The 17,525-nt window shown below is 34.8% G+C and overlaps 1 protein-coding gene across 1 annotated transcript in view; it reads left to right on the forward strand.

Annotated features, from left to right (window-relative positions):
• Window positions 1-1,384: 1,384 nt before the first annotated feature.
• Window positions 1,385-17,525, forward strand: part of LOC128858430 (uncharacterized) — a 137,388-nt gene continuing 121,247 nt past the window's right edge. The window contains exon 1 of the mRNA XM_054094702.1: window positions 1,385-1,922. The gene's annotated coding sequence lies outside the window, so the exon portion shown is untranslated. The remainder of the gene's footprint in view (window positions 1,923-17,525) is intronic.

The raw sequence follows: 17,525 nt of genomic DNA on the forward strand, positions 1-17,525 counted from the left end.
TATGCTATAATAATTCGAAATTTAATTCATGGATTTTTGCCATTGTCAAAATACTCTTATGACAGGGTGCGTTGCTCTGATGAAAAATATGTTTTTCTTTTGCAAACTGAATCTCTTTTACAAATTTTTTCCTTCAGTTCGTCTAAAGAGGTACAATAATATTCAGAATTTATTGCTTTACTAGTTTGCAAGTTATCCGCAAACAAAATTCCTTTGGCATCCCAAACAACTGATGCTAACACCTTCTTGGCCGACTTCTGGATACCAACTCGCTTCGGAGCCAAAGAACCAGGTTACCACCGCTCTTTAGCCTCTTGTTTTGATTTATGATCATGGTAATAGACCCAAGTCTCATCCATAGTGAGAATCACGTACAAAATCCACTTTATTCTTTCGAAAACGCTCTAAATGTTGCTGATAAAGTTGCATTCGCAAATATTTTTGTTCCATTGTTAGCGAATGCGGCACACATTGGGCACACAACTTTCTGAAACCCAATACTTCAGTCAAAAGAATACTTAGACTGCCCAATGAGATTCCCCTACTAAGTCTCTTTCAGTCACTCGACGCTTTTGAACCTTCCAAAAATAAAAATTCAACGTCTGTACGATACCCGATTTTTTCCATTGTAGAAAATACTGTGACACGTGGACATTAAATGGATACGTTCATATCACTCTTCATAGCAACATAATAAAAAAAATTTAGGGTAGTGGCAACACCTTCTCTTATCGAACCGCAAAACTTATTAATAACCTAGTACATACCACATATATTTTATTTTAAGCGATTTAATCTAAATGGGAACCAGTAGTAAAGTCCACTAAATTGCCACTATTTGGAAATGGTTTGACCACCAAAATTTTCCAATAACAATATGAGATTTAATCCAGAATATTTTTATCTTACTCAGCTTACCCTTTGACAATCCCCAAACTGGACGCCCGTGTTAGCTTGACGCACTGCGTGTTGGCGTTTTAACGCTGATATTCTGAGTGTTGTTGTTGTTGTTATTATTATTGGTATTGTTGGTGTTGTTACGACAACTAAGGCTGAAAGTAAAAACAAAACAATATGTATGTATATGGCGTCGTCATCGGTGTTTTAAAGTGATTTTGGAGGAAAAGATGTTTCGTGTGTGTGTGTGCACACTCATATACACATATAAGCATTTATAAGATAATATTTGAATTGTTAGAGGAAGGCGCAGCGATTGGGTGGGCAATGCGTGGTGTGCGGTGGGCTTAGGAGGCAGGTAATATGCGCCGCTCCACTCCGCTCCGCTCAGTAACAAACAACAACTCTCTGATGGACCGCAATACCGCAAATTGTTTGCGCTTGAAAATCGTAAGCAGGTAGATCGACAGATCAGTTGTGACGCGATACTTGTACGAACTACACCACAAAGTATCTCAACAAGTACGAAAAGGCGTTGTGTTGCTTCTGTCGTCGCCGGTTCACAAATAATACGAATAAATCGAATCGAATTGAATTTGACGGTGTGCTGCCGTTGTTGAAATATACTTGTTGTTGTTATATATTTGTTTTCGTTTCAAAACGATTATTAGCCATTCTCAAGTGCATCTTACTGGAGATGAAACTAATTGGATCGAATTGAGAATCTTTGATTTTTTTGTTATTTATTTATTAAAAAATATTAACGTAAATTGTTCGTTGTCTAAGAACGTAAAGCAGTCTTCAAATTATTAATTGATTTGCGACTATGATTTGTTGATCGATTGGCTAAGGTGAATCGCGTAATCGATGATGAGATTTGCTTTAATGTGTTGAAGATAATGTGAAGTTTTAAGTTCTTTTTTTAATGGTAAATATTTGTTGTAATGAGTGTGCGAAGATTGGCTGCAAGGAATTAAAATTTAAAATTGGTTACTCATGCTGCATTAAGCAGGGACTGCAAAAAGGTAATAATTTATTTTACGTTGCGAAAAATTACAATGCGAAATGGAGTAAAAATTTTGTTAACATTGTTGACAATTACCGAATTTAAATACTATTACAAAGAAAAAAGTTAAATTATGTTTATTTAAACAAATGAAATTAAACTACAACCACTAAACGAAACTAATATAACAAATGGACCCTTGACTTTATCCTTTCGATCCTACGGATTGAAGCCACTTCATAATTTCAGATGGTTTTTATAAAAAACTTTCTTCTGTTGAAAGCGACTTCCCTGTATAGTAATGTCGTCGACGTATTCAAACCTTTAAACTAAGGAGTATTCTAAGGCCCTTATCTAAGGTGAACGGTCGGAAATATTTGTGTGCGTACAAAGATTTTTACAATCGATTGCACCAAGAGACAAGTAGGACAAAATAAAACACTAAAAAAAAAGAAAATAAAAACCAAAACTAGAAAAAATAAATAAAACATCTAAACGAGAAAACCAAACCGATTGGAGATATGTCACTCATCTTATACCTATTATACAATATATTCATATAATGTGGGAGTAGAGCTTAATTATTTTACGGCACTTTTCGAATTCTTGCAACCAATGACCAACCGGTTTACTACTACTATCACATCGAGGTGTACCATTATTTATACATTTCACAATACTTTTTCATTCTACAATATTTATTTCACCCTCTTAAATGTATCGGTGTCGGAAAAATATGCCTATGCCACCATTTTTTTCCACTTCTCCAGTCTCGGAAACAGTTCTCTATTCTTCAAGGGCCTTCAGTTCAAGTAGAGTTTAGCGCTTAATATTTTTTAAGGAATCCAAATGACGTCCCTCGAGTGATTTTTTTTTTATTCATTGAATAGCCAGAAGACACTTGCGGCTAAATTAGGTGAATAGATGAATGCGGTTGTTGAACTAAATGTGGTATATAGACCGGGGTTGGTCAAAGTGTGCGTGAAGCATGAAGCATTATCTCACCCGAAGTCTAAAATTTTTCTCCGAGAAGTTTTGTGCAAATAAATGATAATTTGGCGTATATTTTCTTAAATCGACTTAGCCACGAATCTTAATCTTTTAATCTTGCCTGGCCCTAGATGCAATGAAACAGGGTGAGCTTTGTGGAAATGTGGAAACAAAAGAGATAATAGCTATGTTTTAAGGTAATACGAGGGGTGCCTTTTATATGTCGGGATTAGAGAACAAAAACAAATTTTAATCATCGAAAATCACTTTATTGTTTTTCAAAATATTCTCCATGAATATCTATACACTTTTGCATGCGTTTGAACCAATTGTCGAAGCACTTTTGCCACTCTGAATGAGGTACTTCCAAAACATGCATTCTGAATGCCGCAACCGCTTCTTCAGGTATCGAAAAACGTTGACCTCTCAGTTTGTTTTTTACGTACGGGAATAAAAAAAAGTCATTCGGTGCCAAGTCAGGACTATACGGCGGATGACCCATTAATTCGATGTTTTGGGTGCTCAAAAATGCAGTTGTTTGAGCCGATGTATGAGAGCTCGCATTGTCCTGGTGAAGAGTGATCCGTCTTTGGCGATTGGTTTTCCTAATTTCTTGGAACACAACTGGCAAACAAATGGTTGTGTACCACTCAGAATTTACTGTTCTGCGTTGTTCTAGTGGTACGGTTGCGACATGCCCATGACTTTTGCTGCATTTGGCTCACCTGACTGAAACACCCATACAGTCGACTGCTGTTTACTTTCGGGCTCATACACGTAAATCCATGATTCATCACCTGTCACGATGTCATAGACGTGTTTCGAAACCCCGCGATCGTATTTGTTGAGCATTTCCTTCGACCAATCGTCACGAGCCTTTTTTTGAGCGATTGACATATTGTGTGGGATCCAACGCGAACAAATTTTTTTGACAGTCAAATGTTTATGCAATATTGAATGTATGCTGGTCCCACTAATGCCTAAGATTGTCTCAATCTCACGATAGGTCACATGACGATCTTGCAATATCAGTTCGCGCACAGCATCAATGGTTTTCGGAACAACAACTGATTTTGGACGACCTTTACGAAATTCTCTTGGAGTGAACTACGACCACGATTGAATTCACCATACCATCGATAAACACTGGTCCTTGATGGAGCTTCATCGCCAAAAAAGGAATTAAGTTCATCCATGCAATGTTGCTGAGTTAATCCACGTCGAAAGTTGTAAAAAATAATCGCACGAAAATGTTCACGATTTAATTCCATTTTTGGACCGAAATGAATCTTTTAAGTTACTGTAAACAACACAAACAGCGCTGGTATTTCAAAACGTTCTGAGTACGTAAAAGCCAAAAAATGTCAAACTTTGCGATACAGCTGTCAGTTGCCAGATTGCAACACCAGGATTGCCAAATCCCGAAATATAAAAGGCACCCCTCGTATAAAATTAAATATTTTGAAATATTGGTGGTTGGTTGTTATTAAGCGAAAATGAAATCAACTTAACCGACATATGCAGATGACCTCAAATAAATCAAGAAAGTTCTATAATTCACTTCCGAGGGAGTCGAGAGGCGTCCATCTGACTATAGTCTCGTAAAGTAGTATAGACCTAATAACGGTCATATACAGCCAATGAGTGTTTTTCGGAGAAAAATAATACATAGATTACTTCAAAAAACTAAGGGTTGGCGTGAAAAGCATAATTATATTTTTATATTTTTATTATTGCATCATTTAGTTCGAATAAAGCCGGTGTTGACACAGTTGACAAGGTGCTTTCCGGTTACAACTGCGAAAGGAAAACACACAGAAAGACTTTGGTTGTATTCGCCAATTTGCCGACATATCTGTTTCGCATGTATATTCGCATCACATATTTCTAAAAAGATTAGCCCAAATTGGCAAATGACGCAAAAATCTAATGTAAGTAGAAATTTCTTGCTAGAATTTAGATGGTCTCTTGTAATGTGCACAATGGAAATGTATGTGTTACGTGTATTGCAGGTTATCTGCTTAAAACTGTAAAAAATCAAGGATTTTCGCAAATCAATTAAAAAAACAAATAAAATGGATTCGCGCTCACTATTTGGTTAAACTTTGACTCTCTTGAAAGTTTTTTTCCACACGCTTCGCATATTTAATAAGACTACCTGCATTATTTGCAAAGGTTACCAAAAATGGGTCATCACTTCTGTTCAGCGGATTACATTCAAACGACATAAAATATACGGGTGTTGAGTTCAAAAACAAAAAAAAAACTGAACTAAATTTACATACCAAAAATAACTTAAAATACCGAAGGTGGATCTGCATTAAAACGGAAATAAAAATTTAAGTGTTAGCGTTAATAAACTAGATTGAATTTTAATTAATTTTTAATTGAAAAAATACATAAAAAGTTGTATCTATATACAAATCAATTATAACAAAACAACACAATGTAAATAAAATAATCTAATTTGCAAAATTAAATTCGTGTAAAAAATACACGTTATGACTTTGTAAAAATGTTGCATTAACTTATGCAGGCAGACACTTGAATCCAGTGCACTGTAAAAACATTTTTTTTTTTTTTTTCACTAAAACCAATGACGATTAGTCAGTGAGTTCCATGCTAGTGTGAGTAATTACCTAAGAATGAAATAACATCCAATAAACCAACAAACGAACACTTAAATCGGCAAATCGCATCGTCGCGATTGACTTGTTTGACTTGAGCGCGTGCAATCGGAGTAAAAAAGTGAAACCAATTAACGCGATTTTTTCGCATCATTGCTCCCTCTGACGTTACCCCACATTCCACTTAGTGGAGCACAACAAGTTGTTCGCTGTCGTCAAATGTTGCATGTGGAGTGGCGTGCAAAGTGTTCCGGCCCTTTGGGAGCACACCTGTGTATTGCCAATTGTCTCACTTTTGGATTATTTTCGTGTTTTTTTTTCGCTTTAATGTTTATTACAATTTTACTATTACAATGCTTAGAGTTTATTGGCTGGCGGTTGCGCTGAAGCGTGAAAATTCTCATTGTTCCAAACATCTGTTCGTCTGGCGTATTTGTTGCTTACTTGTAACTCTACCATCAGCAACAACAACTATAAATTAAAATTGAAGCACATACATATTTTCTGTGATCAATATTCAGCACAACAACGATCATTGCAGCGCATATTAAATGTTTTAAAAATAAAAAAATGTATGAAACTGAGTTAAAAGAATTTCGCTGCGCATGCTCACCGCCTAAATCAAGTCATATCGAATCTGGCTAACTGCCGCTGTCGTCATCATTACAAACCTGCTTCAAGCGCGCCAGCGCCAACTCAACCGGTGCGAGCTTTAATAACTTACAGCGATTGTGCGAGCTTGTTTACGCGCTCACTTAACTCGCTGCGTATCTGAACGCGTTCGTCGTCGTCGCTGCTGCCGCTAGCACTTAAGTGACGAAGATTAGCTGAAAAACGCAATTGCGTTTTAGTGGACGCCGTCATTAAATTGCAAATTGTGCAGGTTGCAGTGGGGGCGGGTGGACAGCGTGGTGCACAGCAACCATCATGGTCAGCCCACATGCTCTTACTATATACGCGTGCGCATGCGCACTTTTTTGCCGCCAACGTTCGACGCCAATTCGATACGCGTACTAGTTGAATCGTGTGGTCAGCGCGGTAGCTTGTTCACTGATTGACTAGCTGTCTGATTGTCTTTATGCTAGTTTGTCTTTAAATTTTATTGTTGCGCTCCGCATGTGTGCCAAATCGAGTTCGTTTCTTTTGTCTTTTGATTGTCGACCCAATTTCCTTCAGCTACAACGGGATTGCGGTTGATCGTTTCCTTTTTCACTTTTCAGCACTGCGCTTTTACTTCCATTCATATAGCTTCAAAAGCAAAAAAAATTGTGTTCATTCATTTCTTAGTTGAGCGATATTTATGTTGGCGCTATTTTTATGAGTTTCTTTGTATGTATGTAAGTATGTATGATATAGATACCACATTAATGCATTCAACTACGTTTTTATATTTATATTATGTATGGTTTTTTGCTATTCCATTTTCATTTCGCAGTAGTTGCCCTATGTAATCGAGCTGAGTGGGCGGTGCGCGCGCAGCGAAGTCAATTCGTTTCATTTTGATCTTGTTTCCGCGCTCGTTTTTTTAACTTACTAATAATTTGTTGCGGTTAGCAAATTGTTTTCTGATATTTTGGTTGTTATTGTAGTTTCAATGGAAATTCACCTGGCAGCTGTTGGTTACTGGTTATACCAATGGGGGTAACGCTTACAATTTTTAGGAGGGTTGTAAAATGTTTCAACCTTAATGTGTTGGGCAAGAAATTAATTTGGGAAAAGGGGAAATGTTTTTTTTTTTTGTTTAATTTGTTTGCATGATAATAAAGTTATTGTATCGGGTGTTTATTTAGCTGCATGAGAACTATCGATATCGATAACTATGGCTTAACAGCTGAGAATGGAAAACCGTGTTGACATTTCTGTTCAGTAAGTTTTGACCAGTGATCGTTAATGCCAGAACAATGCTAATTACAACGCAAATTTTCTTTGAAAAAAATAAGTTTGTTCGCGAAGTTCATAGAGCACTGGCGGCATCATCGGTCTATATTTCTTTCGAAATGAGGAAAAAGTTCCCGTTATGGTAAATTTTTGTTTGAAAAAATTAACTAGCTAAACATCGACGGCATTTGGTTCCAACAAGACGGCGCAACTTGGAGTGTACGACTATGTATGTACGACTATGTAACTTGTACTGGCGGGGAACATATGCCGGATATCATATTCAAAAAATAAATGCCTATAAATAACGAAATCTACTTATCTACTAGATTATAATAAAAAAACACCAAATCATTCCATTCATCCATGCAATTTATATTTTGCCTTATCATTTCAAGTTCTCAAGTTATTAAAAAACACACGAAATAAAATAAAACTAAGGCAGCGCTAGCTTCAGATGCTATCGGCTGAAAGGGGGAAAAATAAACAAATTTCAGCCACACCTACAGCCAAACATCTTTATAACAAAGCGCTTCATGGTGACTCTGCGCAATACAGAAACTCTCTCTATAAACAATCTTTTCGCGGTTACCTACCTTGTGAGTGCGGGAACTCAAGTATATGTAGGGATGTACAAGTATATATATCCATGTATTTCATGTTTATTATATTTTTGACTTTGCAAATATTTGTCCAAAATAATGTTTAATAATTGTGTTCTCTTTAGTTAATTCCATTTTACGTTTTTGTCAATGAGATTTTTATTTCTTTCTCCTCCCTTGACTCATTTTACTATCAAAGTTCACGTTTTTGCAATTTTAGAAAAAAAGGTGCATAAGAGTGATTGTTTCAACCTGGTTTTTGATACTGGGTTGTGTTTTACTCTCTTAATGTGTGTTTTTCCATATAAAGAAAGTGAAATTTATTGAGCAGTTACTGTTGTTGTTGAGAAAAAATTGTATGTGTAAGCGTAAAAAATATTCATGAAGAGACTAAAATATCCGGAGGAATTAAAAATATTGGTTGACATTGGAAAACATTTCATCATAAAGAGTGCTTAGTGATGTTCGATATGTTTTTAAACGTGGGAGTATTTTTATCTCTTTTAGAGACTGATTCTTCAATTGTATATGTTGGTTGAATTTATTATTTTTTGTTGCTGTAGGTTCGTTTATATGTAACGTCAGAGAGTACGGCCGATGTAAATCGAATGTGTGTTCCTTTCTCTTTATTTGCAGTTTACATTATTTCGATCAGTAAAGTACCCCTACACATGTACTTTACGAGTATAATATGTTGTATTATTCGAATGGTTGTCGCTGCAATATTACATTTTAATTTTACAAAGACTGTGAATTTTTCCTAAATGTGTAGATTTTATTAGAGGGAATACTGGTATAATGCCGCACGCTTTGAGAAACACCGATGCAAAGTGGGGTAGAGAAGTGTATCGCAATCCTCAAACTGAAATGAGGACTCTCCGGGGCTTATAATTTATTTGTTGTTCGAGAAGTTCGTATGCAGATTTCTTTGAATTTGAAAAGAGCCTTTGAGTAGAAGGGTGTTTGTAAATGCGCAAGTTCATACATCCGTACCTGCAACTCCATTATTAGCATTGAATTGAGGTATTTAATTGTTGTTCGCATTTTTATATTCATTTGTACGTCTGCCAACATAATATTGTTGCTAGTTCCAATGAATTGTTATTCTCGTTTAAAATTGTAAAGTTTTGATTTGGATAAATGCATTTGCATTTAACGTCCATTGAAATATTTTCAAACCAAATAAAAAATCGATTGCATATTTTTGTTTAATATATGTATGTATAAAATATGTATTTTAAAAGCTTTTTTTATTGACCAAACATTTTAACTTTCACACGTACTTTAGCTACTTTATAGTTAAAAATTATTATTGTCGATTTTGAAATAATACGGTGCACGAACCTCAAAACAAAAAATGTTTGCTAATCAGTCCATATTAAGTCTTTTAATCTTTACTTTTAATAATCTTTAAACATTTTTCGTGTAAGAGCAATACAAAAAAATTCTAAAAAAAACATTTTAGAACTGACCAAGTTCGACTGTGTATTCAAATTTCAATATAATCTTTAGGTCACGTCTAGCTGAATAAAAAGTATTGTGCAAGGTGGGGTAAAATTAATCACCCAATTTTGTTTTTGAATCCATTTTTACTGAATAAAAAATAATAATTTTGAGTGATGGAAATCTTTCTTTGCCCTTTACATGATCCAATGCTTGTCTGTCCGTATACTCTAGCTTTCTAGTTCAGAAGTGTCAAATATGACAGATGGGCTGGACATATCTGATATAGTACCTGAAATATCTACTGATGATAGCAGTTTTGGCCCAGTATGTCATAAACGTGCACGCTTGTTATTAAGTAGCGATGAAAAGTACCAAAATTAATTTTTTTATATTGTAATTTCATTTTTAATTTTTATATGTTTTGTACTATGGATTGAATTTTCACTATAAACTTATCTTAATTTTTTTGGAATAAAAATGAATTGCTTTTGTTATATAAATACTTCTGTAATATGGATCTCATTACTACTTTTTGTGGCACAGCCTTTTGGGGAAAAGATTTAGAGTTTGGATCTTTCATCCAGAAGACGAGTATGTGGATGCTTCCAACACTGACTGGTTTTCACACGCAAAAGTTCTCATTATCTGCGTGCGCAAGAGCTTATCTTTGTGTGAAATGCATTTTTAACGTTTGCATAATTATTCGAGTGGGTTAGAACTTCACATTACTTTTATTAGTATGGAATTCCATAACTAAGTTTCTACAAATTATTCCTTATAGCATTTGTTGTATTGGGAAGGGTAATAAGGTCCGTCCCTTCTTTGCCAAAGTTACGCATTATTTAAACTGTTAAATAATACATGATACTATGTGAAGTATGTGGCATTGGAAGCTACAACTTTACGCCATCTTCCGGGCAGAATAAGAAAAATTCGAGTTCTTTTGACTTGTTCCATTCATTGAGCCAATTCGCGATACTCTCGTAAGAAGTGAACTGCTCTCCAATAAGGACTGACTGCACTGATCGGAACAGATGGTAGTCCGAAAGTGTAATGTCTGGAGAATACAGCGGGTGGGGCACGATTTCCAAATTCAGTCGCTCTAAATTTTTCTGAACCAATTTAACAACGTGTGGCCTGGCGTTGGCATGCAGCCAAATCAGTTTGTCCTGTGTACTGTGTACTGAGAGCTCCATTTAAATGCATTAGCTGCAGTCGGTAATGATCGCCAGTGATAGTTTCAGATGGTTTAAGGAGTTCATAATAGATGACACCCTTCTGCCCACCTTTGGAACATGATTTTTTTTTCGCTGTCGATGGACCTGGTTCACCTGGCAGGTTGCAACATTTTCAACGCTTAGGGTTATCATAATAGATCCATTTTTCATCGCCAGTGACGATGCGATGCAGAAAACCTTTTCTTTTCTGTCATTCAAGAAGCACCTCACACGTCACCAAACGTCTCTCAATATCCCTCTCCTTTAATTGATGTGGCACCCAGTTACTTGATCTGTCAACATCCAACTCTTTAGACATATCATCAAAGGTTCGACATGCGTCTTCATCCAATTACGTTGTAGTGCCCCTTCGCGATCTTTATCACTCACGTCAAAATCACCACTTTGGAAGTGTCAAAACCACTCTTTACAAGTTGTATGATGGAGTGTGATTACCGTAAATATTGATCAATATACGACACGTTTCAGCTGCACTTTTCTTTAAAAGATAATAATAAAGCATGACTTCCCGCAAACGCCGTTTTTGGGGACGAACATAGACATTTTTGACGTCAGATAAAAAAGGATCTTTACGCTTCAAACTAATGTCAAATACTGCGATCGAGACCTCACCTATACACCTTCGAATCACCAGTATATTACTAGAGCGAACACAAAAATAGTATTAGCAGCGGCACCTCTTTTGCGAGGGCGTAAATTTATTCCCATACCCAATACTGTCTTTAAAGCCCTTCTGATATTGTCAGTGCGTGTTTTTCAGCTTATACCTTGTCTGTTGGCTAGCTTACACCAAATTTGAATTTAAGAAAAATAATATTGTATTACATGCTTAAAATTAGTTAATTTATACGACTTAATTATTTTTCATAGTGCGGAATATCCCCAAAAGTAATGTTTAATCATAAATATATTTATTACAAAAACAAAAATTGAATGAATCGCCCCTTTAATAGTCCAAAAGGATAAACATTTTTTATATTTCTGGTTTTAACTCTTTTGAGAAAATCTAAGAGTTAGACACTTCCAATAAGTGAGTGCCAAATCTTTCATACTGCTCTCATTACTTCGCCTGTATAATTCCCATGCCACATTTCACTCTCTGTTTTGAGTGATTTTGAGTTGTGATTTTATATTTTTTTATCATTTAAAATGAAATTAATGAATAAAAAAGCCATTGACATTGTTAATTTAGTTTGCACATGTAGAGATAAGATATATTTTATTTTTATTGTGTATGTATTTAGTTACTGTATTCCTTTTTTGGTGATATTAAACCATTAAGCTCCTTATCGCATAATGCTGGCTTCCCATTTTTGTACAACTGGTAAATGCGTGGGCCATTTCTGTACTTTGCTGCAGAGGCTCCGTTAACCGAATGTGTTGTTAGCATTTGGTGACAATTTCGGACCTATTAATGCAAATATACAGCATTGAGTTAAAGTTAAAGTTAAGTTAAGTTAATTGAAAAGTCAATGTAATCGTAATTAAAGAATTATCTCTTATATTTAAGTCATTTTTGTTTAGAATTTTGCGTTTTAAGAAATATGCTTTCGTGTTGGATATTTTCTCCGCCAGCATTAACACTTCGTGATATATATATAAGTATAACAGTCTGCCAGTGGAATAGAACCTACGATGGACTTAGTGGTAGTTCAGCTTTTTATCTAACGTAAGCGGATAAAAATATAAACTCACTTTCAGCTAAAATTACACTTGGTGCATAAAGAAAATCACCAAGAAAAAAACTTAAGAGAATAGTAAAGATATCATCCCAGCTTTTAGTAAGTTGAAGACCATTTTAATATATTAAACGTAGTCGTAAATATTATATTGAGAGAGCTGCAGTGTCAAAAATTGATGTGCCCATTTTGTGAGAATAATTCACTTCAAACGGATTTCAAATATACTGGTTATCATTTAATAACAACAAAACTCTTAATAGAATCACCTAACTTTTCAATCCAATCATAATTTAAAACCAGAAAAGAACTCAAATAATCCCAATACAAATCGCCCGATAAGTTTGCTCCCGATTATCTCCTAACTAAAGAAAATTTTATTTCTGTTCCCCGTAATTGAACAAAGTCAGTTGATTCCCAAACATCAATTTGGTTTCCATAAACATTAACATTTATTCCCGTCGAACATACTCGTATAAAACACGAACGTAAAGAATTTTGCACAGCAGCTTTTCTTGACATCTCTCAAGCTTCTGACAAAGTATGGCACAGTTGCCTACTTTACAAAGTAAACAAATTTCTCACAATAAATTTCTATAACTTTATAAATATAATAGATAGACACTTTTCGACAATAAAGGCAATGAAGTAACCAATCTCAAAAAAAAAAATGTTGGTGCGGTACCCAACATTTACAACCAGACGTGAACAGTGTCTTCCAGTAAAGCTCAATGGCATCGAGATTCCACAGTCCAACGAAACTAAGTATTTAGGCATCCCTATATGGTAGACTCAAAACTCACTTGGAATACTCACATTCGCACCAAAAGAAAAGCTTTTGATTTAAAACTTACTTTTCTCTACTGCTTACAAAAAATCCCAGTTGTCGCTACATAACAAAATCCTTGTAACAAGTGGCGAAAAATTAATCAATTATGGAAAGATTTATAATATTTGCAAATATCGTCCTACGGCAATCATATTTGACACTTGTGAGCTAGACAGCTGCAGCATACAAACAGACAAGCAATGAAGCACGTAAGGGTCAAAATAAAGATTTCCGTCATTCAAAATATTTTTTTTAGTAAAAAGTTGAATGGTTAATTTTGCGCCACCCGATTAATTTTGCGCCACCCTTTAGAAGGCCATTTTTAAACCCAATTTAGTTGTATTTATACATATATATTTTTATGTTACCATTAAATTAACATTATTTCAAAATAAGTTTACAAATATTGTAATTGTTAATTAACAGAAGCAATAATTAATGGAAATTTTACCTTTTTTTCAAATAGACTTAAAAAAAAACTTATATGTATATAAAAACGGATGACTAGTTTAGAATTCTCCATAAAGTAATAAAGTTCATGCTAAATTAAGAAATTAAATTGTAGGTGAAATATTAAGTGAGCACAGAAAATTGTTACATCAGTTTCTGAGAAGTAGTCAGTAGTACTTGTTAAACATAGATAAACACTGCGTACTTTCCCAAGATTCGCTTGCTTCAAGTTCTTACGGTTAAATGCATTGAATAAACTTCAAAATTCTGTTAAAGTGGTAAAGTAATCATTAGTGCCAAGACCAAGGCCCAAGAAAGTTTTCGATGGTGAGCCAGTATATATAATGTGAAGTCCGAAATAAACAAGACTGGTATCATAAAAATGTTTTTGATGGCGCCATCTTTTTAATGACTACGCCCCATCTTTAATGACACCATCTAACAGACTTCGAGTGAAAGCTTGGTGACATTCGGTTAAGTGGAAGTTACCGCATCTAAAGTGTCAGTATGTTTGTGTCATCGGTACAAAAATGAGTTTCGAATAAAGAGCTAATATCAAATTTTGTTTTAATATCGGTAAAAGGTTACCGAAACATTTGAACGGATGAAAAAAGTGTATGGGGATGATTGTCTATCTCGTGCTAGAGTTCATGAGTGGTTTACACGTTTCAGAGATGGTTGGGGGGGCATAAATGATAATAAACATACGGCCCGCCCAAAATCAGTAATCACCGAAAACTCCATCAAAATTGGTCGTAAACTTATCAAAAATGAACCGAAACCATTGTTGAAATTCATGGAATCGAAGTTAAATATCTCTAAAACATCGATTTATCGCATCATTTGTGTTTACGCTTCCAAGGGAATTGTCCACAAGGAGTTCGTGCCAACGGGCCAAACCATCAATGCAATTATCTATCTTGGCGTTATGAAGCGTTTGTTGCATCGCATTCGTCGAATTCGCCTTAAAAATTAAGGAGAAAGCTGGCGCTTATTGCATGATAATGCACTATCTCATCGATCCACTTCTGTGACTGATTATTTGACTAGAAATCACATTTGAACCATCAATCACTCACCGTATTCGTCTGATATGACTCCCTGTGACTTGTACCTATTCAGAAAATTGCGTTTTGTCATGAAAGGAACACGTTTTGCGTCCGTAGAGGCCATCCAAAATGCTTGTACCGTCATCCTGCAGGGTATTCCGGTCAATGACCTGAAACACTCTTTCGAAAAACCTTTAGATCGCGCAAAACAGTGTATCGAGGCCAGAGGGGACTATTTTGAATAAATAAACTCGAAGTTATCAGAACAAAGCTCATGTCGTTTCTATTTTAGCTCAGTCTTGTTTATTTTGGACTTCACCTTGTATTTAATTCCGCACAAGTTAGTACATAAATATTTGTATCGAGAATTCCCTCACTAAACATCCTCAGTTTCAGTTGGAGTTTCACTTTGGCCTTGTATAATATTTTTAAAAGTAAATGACTTAGGTGATTCTAAACAATATTACGTAAGCTCAGAAATGTTGATGCATGCATATATAGGTATGTGGAGATAGTACAAATAATCAATAAAAAATTAACAGCGTAATCAAAAATGAAATCAACATTTATGCATTGGACGTTTATAAAATATTGCCAGGCAAGAATTTTGTCACTGATGGAGACATGTTGAATTTATCCAGCACGGCGATTTCAATTGAAACTGGATCGCATCGCAACCCTTTCGCTATACAAATTGTATTCATATTTCAATTGCAAATTTCTTGTCCTAATGATTCATCACGATCAGGTATTTTATTATTATTTATTTATTATTTCTCCCAGTAACTGGCACAATCAACTGCCTGCTGACAAGTTGTTTTCTCAAATAGGTAACATTTACGTATACAAGTGTGCTGTTCTATTGTTTATAAATAATTACAAATTAGATGCTTTTGTGGAGCTGTTTGCTCCAGTTGAATATTAATGTGTGCATATGCACATTTTAGAGATGCCAGTATTGGCGAAAATTTTCGATCTCGAGATTTAGAGATATTTTTCAAGTAATCCCGACACTTAACTTCGCTAATATCGTATGAGTAAGTCTTCAATAACTGAAAGCTTTTAGGCATTACATAAAATAAAACCATTTGAAATTCACGATAAACTGATTTTAAAAACCACATATTTATTTATAAGAAATAATCTTAAAGTTATATATGTTTTATATTTTATTTAAAAATCCATACGAATCAGGAGCACATACATCCCAAATAAGAATGCAAATATAAAGTATTTTTGGAAGCAATAAATAATAAAATTTTCTTTTTTAGTTTACAAAAATATATAAAAACAAAACCAATAAACATATTTATGTTACTCCCTAAAATAAACATAAAAAATTGTATATAACTAGGGTGAGATTAAAAAATCGAAAATTTCAAATAAATAATATGATTACATTTAAAATGTATACGTGAGAACAGCAGCTCATTTAAAATGGAGTCTTCTAATCTTGTACTAAGCCCGTTACATGGAAAATCTCCTGATACAAAATATCTTTGGGACTCAGCACTTGTTGCACACTACCTGTGACTACCATTTGAGGATAATGACTCCTATCACCACCATACAAAAATAATTCAACTTCTTTTATGAGTGCGCCGTATAAATTATAAGTTCTTCGATTTAAGGAGGTTTGCTTAGATTGATTTAATATTTAAGCATTATCCAACTTTTCTTTAAAACATTCTGCTTTGTTTACTTTAGGGATGCTATGGGTACATAAATTTCAGTAAGTTTAAGTGCATTAATTTAATTTATATATAAATTGGCGCAAAATTAATCAGCCTGTTGAAGATTTATAATTTTTGCAAATGGCGTCGTATTGCAGTATACAAACAGACAAGGAACGGATCACGTAAAAGTAAAAATAAAGATTTGCATCCCTCAAAATAAATTTTTTTTATTTAGTAAAAAAGTTATTCGAAAATAAAATATTATATTTATCAATAGCGCTTACCCCTTTTTTTGGTGTTTGGCCGAGCTCTTACTCCTATTATTGATGTACGTTTTTTAATGTTTTCCCATAAATGGGGGGAATGGAAGATCCGCCTCCGAATGGAAGATGATTTTATATGAGAAGGGTTTTCATAGCACAAATACCCTCTGAGGTTTGCCATTGTATGTTTCGTGCCAGAGGTTCTGAATGTTAGTCCATCAAACCAATTGGCTACGGCGGCCGTTAATACAAGCTAATTTCGGGATTTCCGGGACCTGAAAAACCGGGATCCCAAGTAAAAATGTAGAGTGTTCATGTCGCACAATGGAGCGACTCATTCAAGTTAGCCGGATAAAATAATTATATATATGGGGCATTCTTTCTCAACGGGAGACCCCTATCCATCCAAAAATGTTTTTGACCTAGAGAGTTCTATTAGGGCTTAAAATTTAGCTCTTTTTATCTACTTTTCAATGCAGAGTGGCCAAAAACAAAATTCAAGATGGCTCATTTAATATGGCTAAAAATGTAATCAAAATTCATTAAATTCATTCTAATAACCTATGCCAAAAAAATTCATTTCAACGGAAAGAGTTGTACGAGGTCTCAAAATTTAGCTAATAAAGTTTACTTTAAAATACAAAATGAAAAATTTAAAAATTCAAAATGGCGGATCCAATATGGCGGACGGATTTTTGAAAAAACTCGTGAATTCGCATGAAACTCGTTACTCAGGGGTTTTTTTAGTCGATGATTACGAATCTTTTGTTAGTTTCAAAAAATTTAAGAAGGCGGATCCAATATGGCGGACGGAATTTTGAAAAAAGCTTTCCGGTAAGTTTCAGTAAATTTGCCCTTCCCCGCCCAAAACAATGTATTCTTGCTGGAGGCAGTG

The sequence above is a fragment of the Anastrepha ludens genome, chromosome 3 (assembly GCF_028408465.1).
Source record: "Anastrepha ludens isolate Willacy chromosome 3, idAnaLude1.1, whole genome shotgun sequence".
NCBI lineage: Eukaryota > Metazoa > Arthropoda > Insecta > Diptera > Tephritidae > Anastrepha > Anastrepha ludens.